Source organism: Passer montanus, unplaced genomic scaffold (genome assembly GCF_014805655.1).
Source record: "Passer montanus isolate IOZ18808 unplaced genomic scaffold, ASM1480565v1 scaffold16, whole genome shotgun sequence".
Taxonomy (NCBI): domain Eukaryota; kingdom Metazoa; phylum Chordata; class Aves; order Passeriformes; family Passeridae; genus Passer; species Passer montanus.
In genome coordinates this window covers 4482504-4505210 of record NW_024363160.1, presented here as the reverse complement: position 1 = coordinate 4505210, position 22707 = coordinate 4482504, and positions in this window count along the sequence as shown.

The window sequence follows — 22707 nt, the reverse complement described above, 5'->3', positions numbered from 1 at the left end:
AAATCCTTGAGACTCCCGTGCTTCAGCTCCTTTAATGAAACATGCATTCTTTGTGCAGCATGTGCATTGTGTAGCCAGCAAGCTTAACACTGCACACTGTGAAAGATTTTGGGGACATAAGATTGCTAAAAAAGGCTTTAATAAAGCAGTTTTCTAACATGGCAGTTTTTGTTTATTTTCAGAGTTCAAGAACACAGTGCTTTGGTAGTTCTGCAGTTCCGGATGTGTAAGGTATTTAGAAATCAGTTCCAGAAACCAAAGCAGTTCTATCCAAGGTACATCAAGGGCTAGATTCCAGCCACACATTCAGTATAAATAATGTAAAACCATCAGTCACATTTTATAGTAAGCAAAGCAAAATTGAAGAAGTAAAGACAAGCTAATAAAATAATTAATATTAGTGGAAAATAACTGGTATAAAGTAACAAATACGTTTCTGTAGACATACCACTTAACTCTAAAAAAATATATACATACATATATGATGGCTACAAATGAGCTTGTGATTTTCTTCCAAAAGTATCTGAGCAGGAAGTAAAACATTTTCCCAGTGGATGAAATAACATTCATTTTTGCCAATCTAAGCAAGGCAGATTTAAATTTTATGTGTGTCCAACTGCTTGTTCCCCCTCAGCTAATAACCTGCCTGCTGGAAGCATTTCAAATGAAAAGGAGTTCACAGTTCCTAAACCCAGCTCCGAATATATCTGCCATGCATGTAAACAAGTAAACCATTATGTTTCTTGTTGAGATAAAGAATACCATGATAAGTGGGGACTTTTACCAAACAAAGGGCTTCCTATTGCGAGTGTGGATAATCTTCCAGAAAACCCTGTGTTTTGGCAAATCACACCAGATTAATCTATTAGGCATCTCCTTTCATCATCAAATTTCCGCTGCCTATCACAGTGGCTGCCTTATCAAGCACCCTTTACTCAATAGCAGGCCCATTCCTAGGATTTCAGGTGCTGGCCTTCCGAGCTCAGAAAACAGGTGTCCCCACTGTTTTCAGGCAGGAAAGGTCCCTGCACAGAAGCCTGGGAAAGGGCAGGGGTATCAGCCACTGTTCTACCTGAAGGAACAGGTAACAGGAAACTGTTGATTCAATGGGCTGACTTAATTGGCAAGCATTAGTCAGCACTGAGTGTTTTTTGTGAATTAAAAATCCTCATAAGAATCCTTCCTGACAAAAGTTTTGGAAAGGGGGAAGATATGTGCCCAGAAATGCCCTCCTGGAGCAGTCAGTTCTTGTAACTATTTTAAGTGCTGCATTCTCTTGGTGTAGTACAGAAAATAGGAACCAGGAGCAGAGAGCATTGTCAAGATTTACCTGTGTAAAGGCACTGTGTAGTGCCTGAGCTGTTAGGCAAATTACCTATATTCAGGAGTAAATGGATTTCAAATCTCAAATAAAGGCTAATATTCTAAACCAGTTAGTATGATGGATGAGGTTTTTGGTTTTCGAGCTCACTCTCAGTGCCTTCCCTGGCCAGGCTTTTTTTTTTTTTTTTTCCTTCAAATTAATGAAACTGGGGATATGGTTTCTGACCAGACTATTCATCTGTGAAGCAGGGCCATCCACTTGGTCACTCAGCAGCAATGCAATATGGACCACATTCAGAGTCAGTGGTATGAAGAAAGACATTTTAATGTTGACATGTATTTTACAGGAGCCAGTAAATCCTTGCTCATCTTATCTAACTTTCAGGGCTTATCTCTTCTCATCCAGACAGCATCAAGCAGCTCCTGTCCTGGCGGGTGTCTCAGTATCTGTCTGTCTTTTCAGGCAGAAAGACCTTCATTCTGTGCTCCAAACCCCACTCCTGAAAAATTGGCTTGTACAGAGTTTGCTGTAATGAAATCAAGGCAGGCAGGAAGGCTGGCGTAGTGACAGCAGGAAGAACCCATCTGCTCTCAGCTCCTTGCCTCGACAGCAGGGCTGCTCAGAGCATCAGGATGAGCTCCCAGCTCTGCTTGGTGGGTAGGAAGGAGTTGATAAGAGCATGCCTGCCCTTCCGGGACTCCACAGCACAGGCTTTGTTTCATCTACAGATGATTAAATGGTCTAGGAGCAATTACAAACCAAAGGAAGGAATAGCCAGCTCTCTCCAGGTTTCCTCAATCAGCACGATTGAATTTTTCAGAGGAAGGCAGCAGTAGCAACAGCAGGCTCAATGACTTTTCCTGAAAAATGTTGTCCAGTTTAAGATTGAGCTTTCATTTAACTACTTGCTGTTTCATTTTATTAAGTGCAAATTGTGGCTTAATAGATTTACAGTTGCCATAAACTTCGGCATCATGAAAGCTGTCAGACTGGCCAGTTGCACAGTGTATTTCTCAGATGATGCTAGAAAGGGTGAACAGGATAAGCCAGGCACTGAGAAAGTCTGCAGAGTATTTTAAGGAGTCTGTGCACAGTGTTCTGAGAGGCAGACAGAGATGAATCACAAGCAATTGCTTTCCTTTTGTTCCTCTCTTTTCTAGGAATTAGAGTGGAGGTGGAAAATTTCAGAAGTTTATCTGTAAATGAAAAATAGCTCATTTTGCTTTTTCAGACATAAACTTGTAAATTGATTGCTAGACAGTGGTTACCCAAGTCCAAAACAGGTTGTTTTTTTCTGTGTGCCCATTACACTGTAGCTCTGTTCTGCACTCATTACACTATGTTTAGTTCTAGATACATACCAGCAAAAAATATAGACATACTGGAGTGAGTTCAGAGAGAAACATCAAATCTGATTGATGGCAGAATGAACAAACTACTGTGAGAAGATTACAAAAATTAAATTCAAATGGTTTGGTTAAGCATTGATGGGACAGTGGGCATGAGAGACACCTACAGTCATTTTTCCTAGGACAAAGATGACAGGCTGTGCAATTTTACCTCCTGGTTAGATGACTGATTTACCATGGATAAGAGGGAAATCTGCTTCCCTTCCTGAAGCTAAGTGAGAAGGGCTAAAAAGAGGAAGAGAAGATGAATTTTCATTTTGTGTAGGGGAGATTTTTGTCACTTCTAAGTAACGTCTCCTGCAGGAGGCTATTCATTTTGCCAGTCAGCAACTTTTCCCACCAAAGTTTTTTGGCAAATATCTGAGTTCCTCTGTGTTGCTAGAAAGTTGGTTCATTTACTCCACACAGCATACATAGGGATCTCTGTTACCTCCCCATCCAGATATGTACAAAAGAGCTTAGAGGCCTTCAGGGAAGTTTGATACTAGAATAAAACAAGACTGCTACAGCTCTGCTCTGTTGCAGCCCCTGAACAAAGAACTCTCCCGTGTAGGGGTATCAATGTAAGGGAGAAAAAGATCTGGTGTCCTATGCAGGACATTTTCCCTCTGTATATCCACACAGGAGTATTTCACATCCTTGGCTTACACTGGAAAATACCTCCATATGCAAAAATGCACCCCAGATGTGAAGCAGTAGAAAGGAAATCTGTAAGTCAAGGGGGAGAGCCTATATTTGCTGTTACTGCCTTCTGAAAAGGGTTTGCTTCATGGGTCAAGCACTGATATGTAAGTGTGAGCTTTGCTGAGTGAAAACCACCCTACCAGAGGGCAATATATCAGAGGACCTAATAACTATGTGAATAGTTTCTTGATGTAATGATCCTGTGTGAAACGAGGCAATTTATTTCAAAACAAATTTGACAGACAAATAATTTTTCTGGTGACAATAGTGGGAGAGTTAAATTTTAGTAATTGTACTTACAGAGCTCTGAATTACAAAATTCATACTGTTTTATGACGACTTGTAAACAGCCATGAACCTGCCAACTGGAACTGAGGAGACTTTTGCCCTTCTGCTCTGCCAGCACAGCTCAGGAACCCACAGCTTACAAGGCCAGTGTACCCTTACAACCCATTCTCACTCCTTACCTGTCAGCAGCCATGCTACATCCCATAATGTGGTACATAGATCATGTCAGAAGGACTGGAACAGAATTATAATGTGTTGGGATATGTTCAGAGGTGCAGAAATCATTACTAACCCAAACCATCTCACAAAACCAAGAAAGGATGTTTATTTTTTAGACCTTCTTGTGGTCAAGCTGTTAAATTGTGCTTTAAGGGAACAAAGCAATACTTCTAAGGAAGTTTGTAGCTGACTTTGCAATATTGTCAGTCCCAATTCTTTCTAAACAAATATGAAGTGTGTGCTTCACTTGCCTTTGTGTGAAAACACATCTTAAGAGACACAGCCAACAAGACTTTCTTTTCTCCTCACAGTTACTACATGTGTAAATTCAATTAATTTAGGTCTGCAAACTGGATCTTACTATATGAATAGAAGTTAAGGGTTTTAAGGCTTTTGGTCCACTCTGCTAATTACAGTGTAAAGCACTTCAGTATTTTTTGCCAGGGACCATTTTGAAGTCACATAAATATCTCAGAAAATTGCCTAAATCTTCTTCACTCCATTAACAAATGTAATATTTACAGATTGCCAGAGGACTTGATGGTCACCATGCTCATAGACAGCTGCCAGCACACTGCAGCCAGCGAGGCCATTTGTAATTCTCATTAACAGTTCTACTATTTTTGGTTGTATGAAAAGTGATAACACACCGATCTAACAGTCATTAAGAACTTTTTCTTACTCCTTTAGGATTAATTTGCACTGACCCAGAATTCTCTATTTGCTTAACACAAGCAGTGGGCCACTTTGATGTTATCTGCTTCTATAAACAATAGCATACAGTTCTCTCCTGGGCTAAAACAGCTCTTACTCTACTGAGAATTAGCTGTATTAATCATTCTGAAGTCCAAGAGTGCATGATCATAAATTGTGTGCAGGGACCTCACTTAGCAACTCCCAAGACTCTCATTTATCAACATTTTTTTCCCTTCCTGGATATTTAGTATGTAGGGAGTAATTTATTTCTGAGCCGGTGCCTTGTGATGTCTTTCATGTTGAAGTAAAGTTGGAAAACTTTCCGCAACAAATATAATTTTTCTTACTTCCTTAGTGTAAAAAAAAAAAATTACAGACCACAGCTACAGAATGATTCCCTCAAGTGGTCAGAACAGAAAGCACAGGCCAAGCTCGCAGTCACAGAGCTTGAAATTCATTGAACCAGGCAGCAGTAACTAAAAATGACACAAATTGCACACCAAAAATGCCTTTTCCTAGTTATAAAATTAGAGTTTTTAAAGTGTGGGGCATCTTTGAAGCTGATACATGCCTAACTTTTCTTACCTTTCTCAAACCAAGTTGCCAGAACATTATTAAGTTATAATTAAAGCAAGATGAAATCTTCAGAGACATTAATTTAGTTTATATTTTCCCAGAAAAGGTCTGGCTACCAGAGAGTGATGTTTTTGTCTTTGTCATTTATTGGTCTTTTCCCCGCCATCAAAACACAATACAAATCTGCCAAAAATGTGAGGATGAAAAATGCTGTTCCATACCCAGTCAGAGTTGATGTGATAAATGTGTTTCATACTTTTAAAGCAGCTAGTAAGAGACTTTTATTTAAACTCTCCCCCAAAATCCCCTTACAGGGATACAAAGAGCAAAAAAATTCACCAAGAATAGAGGGAGCAACACTCACATTTTCACCAAAAGAATGAAAACCTTGGGTCTTATAAGGCAGTCTTTTATCCACATGGCTCAATTTCTTCAGCTTTTGGGGTTTTTGATTATCTAAACCAAAAGAGGAGACACAAGCCTGAATTCTGCTTTCCTTGAAGGGAGCATGTGTGAAGTATCTTCATTGGCATACTGGGGAAAGACCAGAGTTGAGTAATTTTTGATGAGAAAATAATTTTGGCCCAACTCAGGCAGAATCAGACTCACAAGCACAGAAACCTTTCTAACATTTTTCCTAGTTTCATTTGAGTTTAACTTTGATTTCAAAGCTCTCACTGTTTTATTGTAAACGTGGTTTTAAAAATACTGCGCTGATCCAAAGTTATCAGCATGTGAGTTTATTTTATATTAAGTAGTTCAAAAAATATATGAACATAAAATGCCAACAGAAACAACAAAAATATAAATAAATCACCACATTCAGCAGAAGTGCTTTAATTCAGAATGCAATCAAGACAGTCAAGGTTTAAAACATTTATGCCAGAGTATAAACTGAAGGAATCAGTAATTTATTTTTCTTTCCTGCAGACTTGCTGCTGCAGCCAAAAGATTCTCAAGGGTTGTCAAAAAAAATTAAGGAGTAAAAAAAAAAAGACAATGGAAAAATATCTATTACCCCTCTAGAAATTCTGGCTTCTACAATTTGGCATTTTTCTCAGCTTTTGAGAACATTTGTTTTAGTGAAGGCCAAGAAGTGCTGTTATATTAACAGATTCTCCCTCTCTTCCCATAAATAAGTGTTCAAGAGCTGTGATCTATCCTCACCTAGAGCTGTGCTTTCTCACTGATATTCATCAAATCTTGAGAACAGTTCTTGTAAAAACTGCTCACATTTTGGAGGCTGCCCTAATTCTTCCTGGATTTCTAATTACAGAAGAGTTTGCTACCAGAGTCAGAGGGCAAAATTCAGCCAGAGTCACATGAAGCACCGTGACAGATTTTTTAGTGTAGTAAAGCTATCAGTAGTTACCTGTGGAAGAATTTTTCTTTAGGACTATGGACACATGTTGCCTGCTAATGCCTTTTGAGATGATGTAGGTGTGCCTGAGCCAGTCCTATCTCAGTGTAATAAAACTCATAGAATCACAGAATATGCTAAATTGATCCCATCAGGATCACTGAGCCCAACTCCTGGCCCTACACAGGACTCCCCAAGGGTCACACCATCTGCCTGAGAACATTTTCCAAGCTCTGCTTGAGCTCTGTCAGGCTGGTGCTGTGACCACTTCCCTGGGGGAGCCTGTTCCAGTGCCCTTGCCTTCTTGCTCCTTCTTGCCCTTCTTGAAAACTGGGACAATGTTAACCAGGTTACAGTCAGCTGGGACCTCTCCAGAATCCCAAGACAGCTCAAATATCATTGAGAGGCTTTAGAATGATACCAGCTAGTTCTTGGAGGATTCTTGTACAAACTCCATCAGGCTACATAGATTTGCAGGGCTCCAGATGAAGCAGCAGATCTCACACAATTTCTGGGTTGGCTGGGAGTTGATCATTCTCAGAGTCATGGTCCTCCGGCTCAGGAAGCTGAGCTCAGTTTGTCATTCTTGTTGAAGACAGACAGAAAAGAATGCATTAAATACCTCTGCCTTGTATCTGTCTCCATCTTGTCATGGGCAGATGCTGATTCTACACTGCCTTTTCCCAGTATATTTGGAAAAAACCTCTTTTTATTTTCCTCCACATTTCTGGCCCACTTCAACTTCAATTGACCTTTGGCCACATGGATTCTCTCCCAGCAGTAGTGAGCAGCATCTCTGAATTCTTCCCATGTCACCTGACTTTGCTTCCACTGGGCATACACCTTCCTTTTTCACCTTATTTCCAAGAGACCATCCTGTTCAGCCAAGCTGGCCTTCTGCCTCACCTTGACTTCTCACTTTGGGAATTGCCTGCTCCTGTGCCCTTAGGAGGTGGTGTTTAATAGCAACCAGCATTGATGGACCCTAGCATCTGCAAAAACATTTTCACAGGGGACTTTACTTACTATCTCCCTGAGCAGCCTGAAGCCTGCTCTCCTCATGTCCAGAGTAGAATTTTGTTAGCACTTTGGGCATTGTTGTTCACTAGTTTGGCTGATATGTAATTTTGCAAGAGTAAGGACATTTTAACCCTGCCTCAGGAAACACTGCACCTCACTCCAGAGTACTGCAGACATGCTTATAATGCAGTTAATCTCTAGCACATCAGCCCATCTTTATTTAAAGTGCTGTGGATGGATGCATGACACAACTCTCCAGAGTTATTTTTGCATCACCCATATGCTGAGAACTGTACTCCTGGCTGAAACAAAAGCAAATAGGGGCTTTCAACTGCCCTCACTTCAATGGGTGGTCAGCAGGCTTTTGACTGCTTGTTCTGTGCTCCTTTTTATACTGCTGCTGCAGCAAGATTTGATCTGGGCTTATGCCTTGAGCATTATCTACTGGATCCTGTGTCTGTACTCTGAGACAATGAAACTATCTGCCTAATTTAAAATCCATTTTAAAAGTTATAGTACTTCCACTGCCCTTGTCACTCACACTTCCATTGGCATATCTCTCAGGAACTGCATAATTTAAATCAAGCTGTTATTTTATTGAGGTCTTGCTATTGTTATTATTACCTCTCCTGAGACTTAATTTCTGATATTAAGTTTATGCCTTCCATTAGCTGTCACAGTATATTCATTTGTAGTTATAGAAATTAATCTTTTGTCCTAAAAGCCTGTTTCCAAAATTTGCAATGCTGAAATATGTGTTTACTTATGAAAATCCAAAGTCCTCATTTAGTGTCTCATCTACATGCGAAGGTATAAACATGAAATCGTGTTTGCTGGTGATGTTACAAATAACAAACAAAAGTCTTAAAGTTCATTTCACTCCTTTCTTTTTACGGCTGTATTTGGTGGCTCACCTGCATCAAACATTTCTTTATACTATGGGAGAGGCCGTGTTGACCCAGGGCTCCATCACTGAGGACTCTTCTACTCCCTCAACCTCTCTGTGAGTGCAACTGTGCAAACAGGTAAAAGATGAGCCATCTATAGATGTCTACAGAAGTCTTCTTTTGTCTTCTTATCTCACTGCAAAAATAATTTGCCACCTCCATTCAAGACACCAGGAGGCTATCTCACTTGTGGAATTCTTTAAAGGAAATGCCAGCAGGAAATTCAGGTAGTTGAAATTATACTGTGACATCACTCATCCCAAATTCTCTGCAGAGATTTAAGAATGGGGTCAGCTGGTACCTGCCCTTTGCAAATGTGGTCTTTCCAGTCGGTGTTCCCTCGTGTTCTGGATCCCTGCTGGAGGCGCAGGCATTTCTCTAAGTAGGATTTCCTTCAAAAGCTTAAGAAGGGGCACAGAGGAGAACAGCTGCATTCAATTACCAAAAGCATGTGTCTGTTAGTCAGGAAGAAAGGGTGACTGCTGCTGCTCAGACAGAACAGCTCCCTGTGCTCTGGAAGCAAACTCTGGCAGATCAAAAATATACAGTATTTTATTTTGGTGAGAACACTAGTTTGGAAAAGCAAGGCAGCAACTTGCCTTGAAGAAGAGTGGCCTCTGAAGAACTTACACATTGTGGTGGTCCCTTTAAAACAAACAAGCAGAATCTTTCAAAAATCAATTTCTCCTTAAAAATTGTTTTTGCCATAGTTTGGGGGCTGAGAGGAGGGAGTAAGCAGCCTTTGGTCATGATTTCTCTTGAACTTGTAAAAATGAATAGACAAAACCTGATGGTCTGTGTGCATAATTTGCTCCTCATACATCCTCTCCCAGTTGTTCTTGTCTGGTACTTTGCTCCCTGGAACTTTGGTTTCTTTCAAAGTGGAATATGAAAGTGCTAAATGAGTACCTGAGGAAAAGATCACTTGGTGGGAGGATGTGGCCCGATTTTAGTAACAATGTCAAGAGCTCCATTTTCGATGCAATTGTACGTAGAACAGCAGGAAATGAGGAATCTGCTCCCTGTCAGCAGGCACTCTACAGATCTAAAGTGAAAACTCAGATGAAACCATTTGGACAGATACTCTATTCCTCAAATATTGGCTCTGCCTTTGACATGGTGTATCAGGTTCTGCAAGAGGGTGGAAAAGAGGATGAATCTGGTAGGGCTTTAAGAGCAGACCGCAAATACAATGTTCATGCAAAACCGTCAAAAGAGTAGGTATATTTTTTTACCTCATATTTTTTAGGGGTTTTTTTTTTTTTTCCAAAATATCTGTTGACTTTTTAAAATACTGAATTGCAGATGACCACCATGCTACACTGAATTAAAGAGAGCTCTAAAAGTGAACTGGAAGAAAATATACAGATTATGGCTCTTTGAATTGGAAAGCAGCCAACATTGTTCCTGGGATTTAGGTGATCTTGGATATAAGAGCACTTAATATTTAACTTGTGAATAGTCTCCAATTAATTTACTGTGGGATTAAAAAAAAAAAAAAGAAGAAAGGAAAAGAAAACAAAAGAAAAGAAGTCCATGTTACAAAGTTCAAGGATTTTAAAAGTAAATGGAGGAAGGAGAAGGTTATACTACACTTAATCCTACAATTTCCTTACTGCTAATGAGTTATAGGAGGATATGCAGTTGTTCTAGCTTCTGAACTGTGAAAGGCAAATAGGAATACATATTCTGTTGCCCTAAAGCAAAATCTGTTAATTCTACCTTCAGAATGCTCCTTGTGAATCACCTTCTGAATAGGAGTTCAATAAACTCCTCCTTTCCAGAAGGTGTGAGAGTCTTGGAAATATTAAATATGAAAAGAGTCACAAAAAATTCTGCTGAATCTGCAGTCACTTCAGCTTTGAAAGTTTTGCATCATTATTTATAGATAATATGTATGTTACCATTACAGCATTAGGCAGCACAAACAGGAATTTATGGAACTGGTTAAGGCTCTGGCACCAGTGAGAAAACACATGCTTGAGTTTTGCAGCCCTTTCTGATAGGCTGAAAGGGACTGTTTGGAGGCAGAGGTAGATGGAGATGCAGAAGGGAATTAGGGACAGCAGTTGGGAACACAAAGGCCAGCAGCAGCAGCAAGGACAGCTGGGGCTGTGCAGCTGCAGTGGCAGATGGATTATTGGACACAGGAGGAGACTTCTTGGGGAGAGCTCTGCAAAAGAGTTGATGTTGCTCATATCTGATGTCTGAGACAACACGAAGAAATGGCTTATGACCAAAGGAGTTAAGGAGATCCTTACAGTGAAGAAAACTACTGTCTTCCCTTTCTGAAGGGGAGCAAAAGATTACTATCGGTCCTTTGGTGAAAAAGAGACAGACGAGACAGAAGATGGAAGGTGTTACCTCTTTGACCCTGAGTGTGATGCTCATGACAGAAGATGAATAAACATCTTGTTACTTTTGTGTGTTCTGCTTGAATTCAGGTTTCCTTGAATGCCAGGTTTGGCTTCCCTGTCTGTTCCCATGGCACTGGTACTTGTGGGTCACGCTGTTGTGTCCCATGAAGAAGATGCAGCCATGATGTTGTGCAGGCATTTAGACAAGGGCTGAGCCTATCTCTCGAAACTGTATATCTCCTTTTTTTTTTTTTTTTTTAGATAAGCAATCAAATACAATAATTCATTCAATGAAGCTTTTTTTTTTTTTTAATCAGCTGCTTGGAGCATGCCCCTTCTGCTTCACATCTGTTTCAAGACATGCAGTTAGCTTCTGTTTCCTTGTTATTCCATCTGCAGTTTCACAGCTGCATGTGTCCTACACACTGCTGTTTTGTTCAGTGACAGCATTTAGATTAAGCCTTTATTTCTTTCTATAGTCACCATTCTGATAGATGTACGTGTCTCCTCAAGCCCACCTAGGGATCAGGATTGAAATTGTATCTACCTCAGTATAATTTGCTAACATAAAGGACAGGCAAACCATATTTTTCATTTGATTTAGTTACTAACTGGAAACAAAGTTTTATGTATTTTTTATTTAAAGTTAATTCCCATCCCTGGGAGGTGATGGTGATATTCAGATTTTGTACATCAGTGTCTTGAGCACTACTGAAAAAGGTTTCAGTCTTTCAATATCTGGCATTGTTTTCAGGGACTTTGTGGCTGAAGCAATGGAGTGCTGAGGTTTTTCTCTGCATACAGATGTTTTGACTATTTAAACAGACACAGACATATCTCAGCACTGTTGTTATGTCATATCACAGCACATGCCCAAAGTATTCAGTAGGCTCCCAGAAGTTATAAGAAACAACACCAGCTATCAGTTTCTGTCTGTGAGATTCATTCCCTCCCTTAAACAAAATTAAGGAAAATGAAGAGATTTTACTATTATCAAACCTCAGGACACTGTTACCAACTGAAGTGCCAATTTAACTTTAAGCCCCTCTTTGATATTCTTCCTTGATGAGAGTGCATGATGGCCATAAATCCAACTTGGCAATGATTCTGAAAGGTCACCTGTGGATATTGTTTTTCATGGTGTTAAGTAGACTGTAATGGTCTCATTATTGCTCCAGAAGGACAACTGGAAGTCCCATTGGTCTTCTTGCTGTCTCATAAATAATTAACAGGCTGTTTTAACTGGATCTAACCTTTGTACAGAGTGGCTGAACTTCACCGCATAGCAGCGGCAGAAGAGATGCAGAAAAATATCATCCATCACTGATGGTACTAAAACATTCAGGTGATCTAGGAATAAAAATAAAAGACTAGTAATCAAGTGGTAATTAAGCATTCTACAGGCAACTAGAACAACTGTCTTTCTGTACAGATATGAATAGTTTTAGCATCCTCCATCACTCAGGTTATTCTTATTTTTTTTACATGTCTTACCACATGATCTGTAAGCCAAGTTTCCAACATGAGAAATTTAACTGCGCAGGAGGTGAGAAAAATTAAAAGTGTTTATTTTTCTCTTCTGCCATAGGTAAAATACAAAAGAAGAGGAATTAAAAAGGACTAGATTCTTCCTACTATCAGGTCAGAACTTTCAAGTGGGGATGACTAAAATAAAATCCTGCAATTAAAATCCTTTAATTATTTCTTGTTTAGATAAATAGTCCTCTCCAACTCTGCATTTTGAGCATCAGCAGGATCTAAACTAGTGTTGAATTCAATATCTAAAGTACAATGATGAAATCTGCCACACCTCACCTGGAAAGTCCCCAGGTTTCTTGGTAGCAACAGCCTGTGTTAGTAATCAGGAGCCAGGTCTGATCTCACAGAAGATGTTTCATCATTATGAAGTTGGGGGTCGTGCAGAAAATGTTCCTGCTGTTGGATACATGAAAGATTGTCTGGAAAAGAAATGCTAAATTCCAGCAATGGAATTGCAAAAGAAGATTAAAAATAAAAAGGGGCTTAGATAGAGAGAATCAAAGAGAGAGAGAGAAAAAGAGAGGCAGGAAACACAAGTCTTTCAAATGTTTCAGTTTTACAGAAAGGCAGAATAGGTTGTCAGTAAGAAAATGATCTGTGTGTTTTCACTGCAACTGTTCCTTTTGTCTCCTTTGTTCTTCATTTTGGGAAATGAAAATATCTTCCATACAAACCATGGCAAGTTTGTATAGAAAAATACATAGTTTAATAATTCTGCTTTTGAAGTTTACTTCTGTGTAATTGAATTCTCTTCTTGACCCTTACATTCATGGACTGAAGAATGCATGACAGTTGGAGGAAAAGGAAATCTCTGAACACCCATCACAGGAGGAGATGTGTGAGGGATTGCTCTTGACCATGCATCCTCTTCCAAGATGCTTGCTAGCAACCCCACAAAGAAAGAGCCTGACATAGGGAGAAGAAGGAATATTTTGGAGCAGGAGTAGCAGGAATCTCCAGTGGCATATTACAGAAAACTGACAGTCTGGTGACAACATGTCTAGAGAATACCTTGATAGTGACAGTCAGGGGAGGCTGAAGTCAAGCAGCTTTTCATGTGGAAGCTGGGGGTGGTTTTGAGCTGCTTTGCCCTACTGATCCCTGAACTTCATGGGTGTTAGAGGACTTGCTCTCCTGCCCTTCTTGCCAAGAAAACAAATCTTTTCCTTTTAAGAAGACACTCATCTTAAAGTCCCCAGCTTAAAGACATTAAAAAAAAAAAAAAAAAAAAGAAAAACCCAAGAGGGAGCTGCTTCCTATGTATTTTTCTGGAAACTCTTTCAGTACTTCAAGAGCTTCTTAAGTCAAATACTCCACATTTTTACCGCATATTTTCTTTCTATCTTGAGTTATTTTTTACGTTTTCCAACCAATTTAAGGGGAAAACAGTAAAAGCAGAAAGACAGCATGCAGGTAATTTTATGAAGTAGCCATAATGGGTAGTAGTTTCTAGTTGCATGCCACAGAAACTCAGTGGTACTGTCTGTGGGGTGAAGGGGCACTACTTGGAGAGATTTATTAGGTTCTTAACCTCAAGTTAAAAAGGGAAGATAAATAGAGGAAAGTCTCCTCCCAACAGACCCAATTACTTACAAATAGTCAGAAGACGCATTGAAACGCTAACATTTTTTATCACAACTTTCCTTATTCTTTATGTAACTCTTCTCTAAAAGCTGAGCTGATGAATTACTTTCAGGCTAAAAAGTTCCCTCTCCTTGAGGGAAAAAAAAAACCAAAAAACCCCCAAAATCCAAGAGCATTTCTGTGTTCTCCCTCTAGCCCCCTGCTTGTACACACAGACACACTGCTGTAGAGATGTCCACATGTGTGGACCTTTGTGCTCTGCCCTTCTGTTCAAAAGCCCTCGTGCACTTAATGAGCAGATCCAAAGCTTCATAAAAACAAAGTCCTTTTACTGACTTCAGGATGTCAAGACTCATATATAAGCAAATTGAAGAAAGAGAAACAAAAAAGCCTATTAGTTTTTGTGCCGTGAAAAAAAAAATTTGAATTTTTTATTAATTCCATGTTGAAGTAGAAGTACACAATCTTCTAAAGGTGACAACTTGACTTGCAGTAGCAGCCCAATGGCAAACATCAGCCCTTACTGATCATGCCTTGGTGTAAACTCATGTGGTTTCTGAGCAATCTGATGGCACAACTACGGGCTGTTTGTAATATCCCAAATTTCTCCTACTGTCTCTAATGTTTACTTTAACTCTAGAAACTCAGATCTGGATTTTCATTCATTTTAGCCTAGAAAATATTGTGCTTTTACTGACTGTTACTACTGTCTACTGAATGCAGTTATGGGATGGAAAGCAAACAAACCCTGAAGATGCAGGTGTGTGATGTGTTGCAATCTGATACTGCTTGCTGCCTGTAAGTAAAATAAACAGAATTGACTTATATTAACTTAGGTGTTGATTGTAACCTCAAAGTAATTTTTTCCTTTTATTTCTTAAATATATATATATAATGGTGACATTTAAAACTCTAAATCTTAATTAATTTTCAGGGGGAGTTTTTCTTAAATACACAGGACAGATTCTGATCTTTGACGTTTGGTGGAGTATAATGACAGAGGAGAGTTGTCCTGTTTTCATCACTGGCTTTAAGGGATCTTACAAAACTTCCCCGTTACAACAGTTGTTTAAAACAAGATCTGGATCTGTCTTCTTTCTGCCAGATCACAACCATCACAGAAATTTTAAAACAACCAAAGAGCCAGAGGCTACCTGTTCCTCTGTGCAGTGACTGAAAGATGCCAAGGCTGGACCAAAGCCAGCCTTCAGGTCAGGTTTACATTATCGCCAGCAAAGAAGGAAAATCAGGTCCTGAAAAAAAAAAAGGTACTGTAGTTAATAAGAGATTGAAAAAATCTGATTAGCACATCTGCAATTAATCAAAGCTGTCACAAATAATTCAATGAAATGTAACTCTTTGCTGAAATCTCTTTTGACTCAGCTTACAATAGTCTGAACAATTGTGCTCCCCTTCAGGAAAACAAACAAACAATTTCCCTGGCAAACAAGAAAGGGAGTATTGCTTTAACTCTACATGGGATGACAGTTTTTTTTGCACATATCACTACAAGGCACATTGGACGTGTTTCCACAGCACTTACAGAGTAAATTTATATATTTCTTAAAGGCTTGTACTCTTAACAATGTGGACTGAGAGGCTGCAGGACTGGATGAGTTAAAGATGTGTTTGGTTTGGTTAAGCACCTGGATGAGAGGCTGCAAAGAGAAGTTTGGGGGCTGTTGGAAATATTGTACATAATACAATACACTTCCTCAAGGTTCTGTGTTTGATCAAAGTTCCTGTGTTGTTTTGAGAGAAGTTGTGTCCATAAGTAAATCCTTTTTTCATTTAATTTTTGTTTTGTTTTATTTTATTTGAACATAAAACCAAAGCTTTGAAAGCTTATTTTAAACCTTAAAGATCCCTTACAGCCTTTCATGAGAAGCTATAACATCAATTATGATGCTCTGGCTTCCTGAATTTCCCTTCCAGTTTTCTTGGATTCATTACTTTTCCCTCTCCAGGAGATGAAAACTGGCTCTGCAGTACAGAATGGATGCCCCTGGGGTTTTGGTGGGGAGAAAGCCATCCTTGCTTGGACTCAGAGAGGCTATAATCCTATGCATCATTGAGCAGCTCTTGAAAGAAGGGGAAACTGGTGGACCCAGAGATTTAAGAGCAGCATTCTGACCCTCTTCAGTTTAGTCACAGCAAGGCTAGAGCAGCAGGAGGTCTCCTCCAGCTCCTGCTGTAAAAAGAGAGTCTAAAATGGCTGCATGAGGCCCAGCTTTGTTTCCTACATCTTTCATTGCTCTTGCCACAGCCTGCCTCTGGATCTGCCTGTCTACTTCCACACCAGCTCTACAGCAGGGCTTCTCCACCTGGAAAGTTCTTCATGAAGGGGCTCCACTGTAGACATGCAAAGAATGGAGACTGCACGAGAAGAAAAACCCTCAAGGTGATGTAGGGACCGTGTTTGCACACATATAAAGGAGTGCAGTACCAGAGAGTTCTGAACAAACACACAGTCCTATTGTGTTTTCCTTTTAACATTGATCCCATGACAGACATATTATTTTCTATCCATGCACACTGGCGTGTGCCAACACCTAGAGTAGAGCTCCAAACTTGCAAATACAGCTCCTTTAAATAGCACACACTGCTCTGTCTTGGCTTTGCACTTGCTTTTTTCCTACTTTTCTCTCCATATTTTGTTATGTCACATCATAATTTAATATTTAGTCCTGCAAGCTGCGAAACCCAATAAGTATAAGGGGCACAATCTGTAGAATAGCTCCCAACACGTTCAAGTTCTGGTGGGAATGGACTATGCTTGCTGCATCTAGAAAGCATCTTAACCACTAATGTCACTGTGCAGAGATAGAAGGGCCAATAATAAATAGAGCAGTAAGGATGAAGTGGATGTATTTTATAGTATTAATTTCACAGAACACAATGTAATACCCTTAGGAGGACTTTTAAGTATCATAATAGTGAGTTTATCTCATGTTAGCCAAAGTGTAAACAAACAAGAAAAAATAGAGCTCTCAGTGTTTCATTAACTTGATATGAATGGAGCACAATAAAATTGGATATAGTGTTGTTACACTTCTCTACAACCACAACTTTGGATGGTGTACAAGTCTTGGAAATAGCACTTCTTTGTGGATAATAAAATAATGTGAACAATGAATAGCTGATCCAAACGTTGTTGGATAATTATTATTAGAGATGTGAATGTTCCCAAGAAGGTAGCTTTTTTTATTGTTCATTGATACATTCTGGAACTCTTTTTTTAATGTTTATTGCTGGCAAAATGTCTAGAGTGGAAAATCATAGGCAATTCATGTCAAGTAAAATGTGTAGGCCAGGAGTTTTGCATTAACATATCCATTCAGCTGTACTGAATTTATAACCCCTTAAAGCAGTACAAAGGGTTTTAGTATTGGATATAAATTATGTATAAAACACTCAGCATGAACTGTTGTCCCTGTATTAAGGTAGATACACCAGGCATAAAAAATAAATGACAAAATCTACATTAATGTTAAGAGGTCAACTTTAAACTGACAAAATCAAGGAAATGCAGAATTACTGCTGAATCCTTCTTTCACTCATTTTACCCCCTACTCAGTTCACACTGGGTCATCCCTTTTTTAGCAGAGGTTGTACTCCAGAGGTGGAGTACAACCTCTGCTAAAAAAAAAAGGAGCAATCAGGAGTCATTGCCTTGAGTACATGTGGTGCAGGTGATGACTGGGAACCACTGCTACTGATCTTCCTTCTCATGAAAGAAACCTGCCATTCATGTAACACCTATAGCTTTCTTCATTTCTGCCAGGAACATTCTCCTCCTAGGTGCTCCTCCCTTCCATCTTACCCTAGCAGCGTGTGTTACACTCACTCAACATTTAGCCTAACACATCCCTCTTTGAGAAAAGTCTATTCTGTTAAAATGGAACAGAAATATAGTTTGGCCCTCAGGATACGGATAAGTTGTAAGTAATAGTATTTCAAATAATTCAGAGATAGTTGCGTTCCAAAGTGTATCACATTATTTCCCTATGAGCTAAATAATGACAGCATCATTAGAGGTAAGACTTGAAGGGTGAATGTGAAGCAAAGTTAATAAAAAAGACTAACTACAGACTGTACCCCAATAAAATACTTGGAGCCTCATGTCTACACCACCACTAATCACTATCAACCTTCCTCTTTTGGAAAACAGATTGAAACATCAGAACTAGAGACTGGCATTATTTACCCTAATGCATTATCTTATACCTTTTTTAACCTGAGGGGATAAACAACCCATACAAGCACATATATTCAGCAAACATAGGATGTATTTTAAAAGACTTAAGGATAAACTTGACTTCAGATAAGGCAATGGGAATATGGATTGCATGCATAAATTTCACGTTCAGGGAATATTATGTTAACCCAGTCTATTTGGAAGAGCTCTCCAGATCACAGGCTTTCATTCTTTCCTGTTGAAGAATTAATTTCCTTGTGTCACCCTTATTGATAGTGATTAGATCAGCACCAAAATTAGTGAACGTTATCAAACTCAGTAACTTGTGAAAGAAGAGGAAAGATGTTCAGCTGGAAGGCTTCAAGTGACAAAAGCCATAAGGAATTATTTTGCTTCAGGGAACAATTACACACTTAAAAAGTAATTTTAGTCCCACCTGAAGCCATTAGATTGCATTATGTTCTAGTATTAGAAACTAAAAAGGTCCCTATTGCCACGTGCAAGTAATTACAGATTGTGATCTAGTTGTTTTTGTGAGCCTAATAATCCATAACAACCTAACTGCCAGTCACACATGGAAGGTTTCAGTCGTCTCCTTCTGTACCCGAGTCAATAATTGTCAAGCCAAAACCTTGACTTATTGCTGACACAGGGTGGACTAACACAGATTTTCTAAAATATTTCCACTTTTGTAAAAAAGAAATTGTAACAGTAAAGAAACTGGAAATCATTCTTTCAGCAACTAAAGTGGAAAAAGTGATTATGTTTGTAGAGTCAGTTGCTGTTGTAGTTTCTGTGGGAACTGGGAACATTGTCTTAGGTGTGATTGTCTGAAGATGCTGTGTCTAGATGCTGTTTTGGGAAGACTCAAATTAGTTAAATCCAAAAGTTTCTTTCTGCTGTATTTCTACAGGGCCAAATATACGTCTGGCACATAGATTCAATTTCAGAAAGATTAATATTCATAACTTGAAGCTCACAGAAATGTTGATAAATGTATTTTAGCCCACTTTGAGCAAAAATTACCAAGTTAAATTTTCAACGTATTTATGGAGCTAAAAAAGAAAAAAAAAAGGAAAAAAAAAAGGTGTGGCTCTGATGTTCTTCCACAGATATTTTGGTTTTGAGGGTGAGTCTTCTGGTATAGGATACTGAGCATTCACAACTCTAGACCTTCTTACATGGCTAATGGAAAGGTGGGTCCTCCTTACAACCCAAAGGACAAGATCCGGGTGACCCATGGATAGCAGCTTGGAGGCTGAGCACAGCTGGGCCAGCACATCTTTCCTACAGTCATTACAGGCCTGGTCCCTCTCACAGTACCATGTGTAAGTGAGGGAAACATCTTCTGCTCTTATAATAGTCAGGTCACAAGGAATGCTGAACCAAAGACTAATTGTAATCTCATGCAATCAGTGCCGTTTCACCTGATTTATTGGTGAAACTCCTGGACAGCAAAATCTGCCCTATTATACAGGACATATTATTATCTGGAGACAAATTATTGGAGATAAAGAGCTGAAACTGGAAAATTACAGGACTTGGTGACACAGCCTATGATATCAAATATTTTCCCTGTTTAGTATTGGGGTGTTTTTTGTTGTTGTTGTTGTGTTTTGTTGGTTTTTTTTTTTGAGAGACAAAAGAAAAGTACTTTTCCAACTGTGTTCCATTATATACATTTCTACCAGAAATTTTGGCATTTGCTGACATTTGTACCTTTCCAGGATACCTAAAAGAAAGAGTAGCTGGAACTGCAGAGACTCCTGAAAAAGAATTAATTGATAACCCAGTGATGTGAACTTGTGTAATCCAGTGTATTATAAAAGGGTGTTAGTTGGATGTACTCTTTAACATTTAGGATGAGAAATTCAGATGTGATTTTTTTTTTTGAGCAACAGGAAAGAAACAACATGATGTCAAAAGTGCTGAAAAACAAAGTTAATTAACCCTTGCTCCCAAACTTAAAAGTCATGAATGAATTAAAAAAAAGGTAATGATCCCTGAAGAATAGTTTTATGGCAATGATGAAAAAGCATTAAGATAAGAGTGGAATGATGTGTGCACTGAATTTGCTTACAGGAAGTAATACAAATAGCCAATACGGAAACATTCACAAAATAATTACTATACAAGCAACCTTTAAGTTCTGAGTGAGCATGAAGATTCAGCCACGCTTTTGACTTTTCTTATTTGAAGTGTAACAATGCTTTAAGTACCAAAATGTAAAATCTGTTATACAAATGTCTACTTAGTTACAGTCTTTCATGAGGGCATTATGGCTTTCAGGTGCAATAAACTACCCCTCTTTGTAACAACACCCCTTTATAAACACAAAGCAAATCATTATGTGGAAAGGGGAGAAGTTAAAAGCCCTAAATCTTCCATTCCCAAGGATACTGTTACCTTCAGATAGAATGTATTTTTTTAATGTATGTATTTACTGCTTAAATGTAGTATATTTCCACTGGGTTTAACTGACAAGATTTTAGGGAGTTCTTCATTACTGATTTATATATATATACATATAGACACATATATGTTCAACTACCCATACACTTTTTTGCTCCCATTTCCTAAGATAAAATTATTGCATTCCCTGGAACAATGAAAATGAAACTAGTTTCTAGACCAATGACTATTCTTCCTTTGAAGAGGCTCTTAATAGGATGCATGAAACATCTGGAAGAATTAAATCAAAGGGTGATGGAATTCTCACTGGAGAACACATGTCAAACAAGAAAAAGAGTCCTGTGGAACAAATGAGATTTTGCCCTGAGAATTAGCAAGTACAACAGCTAAGCTTAGCATTGGATTGAGATGAAAACTCCTAAGAGGCCTATTGATACTCTTTTTAAACCTCCATCATGTCTAAAAAAAATAATTTGTGTAATACAGTCTACAAGAAAAATATCTGGTTTTCCTATTCACAGCCACTATTCAGAGAAATTCCTGAGATCCACAATCATCTGCAGGTAGGGAAGATGGTTTGGGTGATAGACTGCATCTAATAAGCACAGCTCCATTAGGAGAATATCCAACTATAGCTCTAAAGCTGCAATGAGGAGGAAAACCCAAATATAGTAGATGCATTGTGACCCTCAACGAGAAAAATTATCATCTGCAGCTCATGTTGCTCATTTTGGCACTTGTGCAATTTCTGTTGCCACACTAAGGCTGAATTTCATTCAGTGTCTTTCTAAGAAAACATTTTATTAAGGAGAAAATGAAAAACAGCCTCAGAATATGATAGTCACGTCTGTCTGCCTTGCAGAGTCATCTCTTCTCATTCACAGCTGCCAAACAAAAAAAATTACAATGTGTCTCTACACTAATACTAATTTCTCCAAAATTGCACTGTAAAGTGGTGAGCTAAAGCAATTTAGAGAGTTATTTAATGAGAACATGCCTAAAGGATGGGATGCCATCCAAAGGGAACAGGACAAGCTTGAGAAGTGGGCCCATGGAAATCACGTGAGGTTTAATAAGACCAACTGCAAAATGCTGCACCTGGCTCAAGGCTGGTCTCAATACAGACTGGGGCTGAACAGATCAAGAGCAGCCCTTGTGGGGTGGTGCTGGTGGCTGAGAGATTGGGCAGGAGCCAGCCTTGTGCACTTGCAACCCAGAAACCCAGCGTGTCCTGGGCTTCATCAAATGCAGCATGGCCAGCAGCTCAAGGCAGGGGATTCTGCCCCTCTGCTCTCATGAGTCCCACCTGGAGTGCCGTGTCCAGCTCTGGAGTTCCCAGCACAGCAAGGACATGGACCTGCTGTAACAAGTCCACAGGAGGCACATCGAGATGCTTAGAGGAACGAAGCACCTCCCATATGAGGAAAATCTGTGGGAATTTGGTTTGTTTAGCCTGGAGAGGAGATGGCTTTGGGGTGGCCTAAATGGGGCCTTGTAGTACCTGAAAGGGAGCCTACAAGAAAGATGGAGAGGGACTTTTTACAAGGCCATAGTGACAGGACAAGGGAAGGATGGTTTCAAAGTGGAAGACAGTAGGTATAAATTAGATATAAGCTGTGGATGCCCACCCCTGGTAGTGTTCAAGACTAGGGTAAATGAAGTTCTGAGCAAACTGCTCTAGTGAAAGATGTCCCTGCCCATGGTAAGGAGTTGGAACTAGATGATCCTTAAGGTCCCTGACAACCCAAAACATTCATGATTCTATGAGAATGAATTTGCTTTTTCTGGGGAAATAAAATGCTCCTTCATTCGTATTCTAATGGATACCCACCCTCCAATCTTTTTCTACTTCTTTCTTAACATTCCCATAAATTAAAAGACTTGTGGAAGACAAGTGGTAAAGAATGGGCAAGACTATGACTCCACTATATTCTTGAATGAAACAAAGGAAATTTTCAAAACTTTATTTCTCATTTGTCCAAAGGCAGTTCAAGAGAGCTGTAATATGGTTTTCCCCTTGTTTTTCTGAAGTTTCTTTTACCTTCACTTAGTGGAGAATGCTCTACTCATGGAAGAGGGAACAAAGTGGACTGA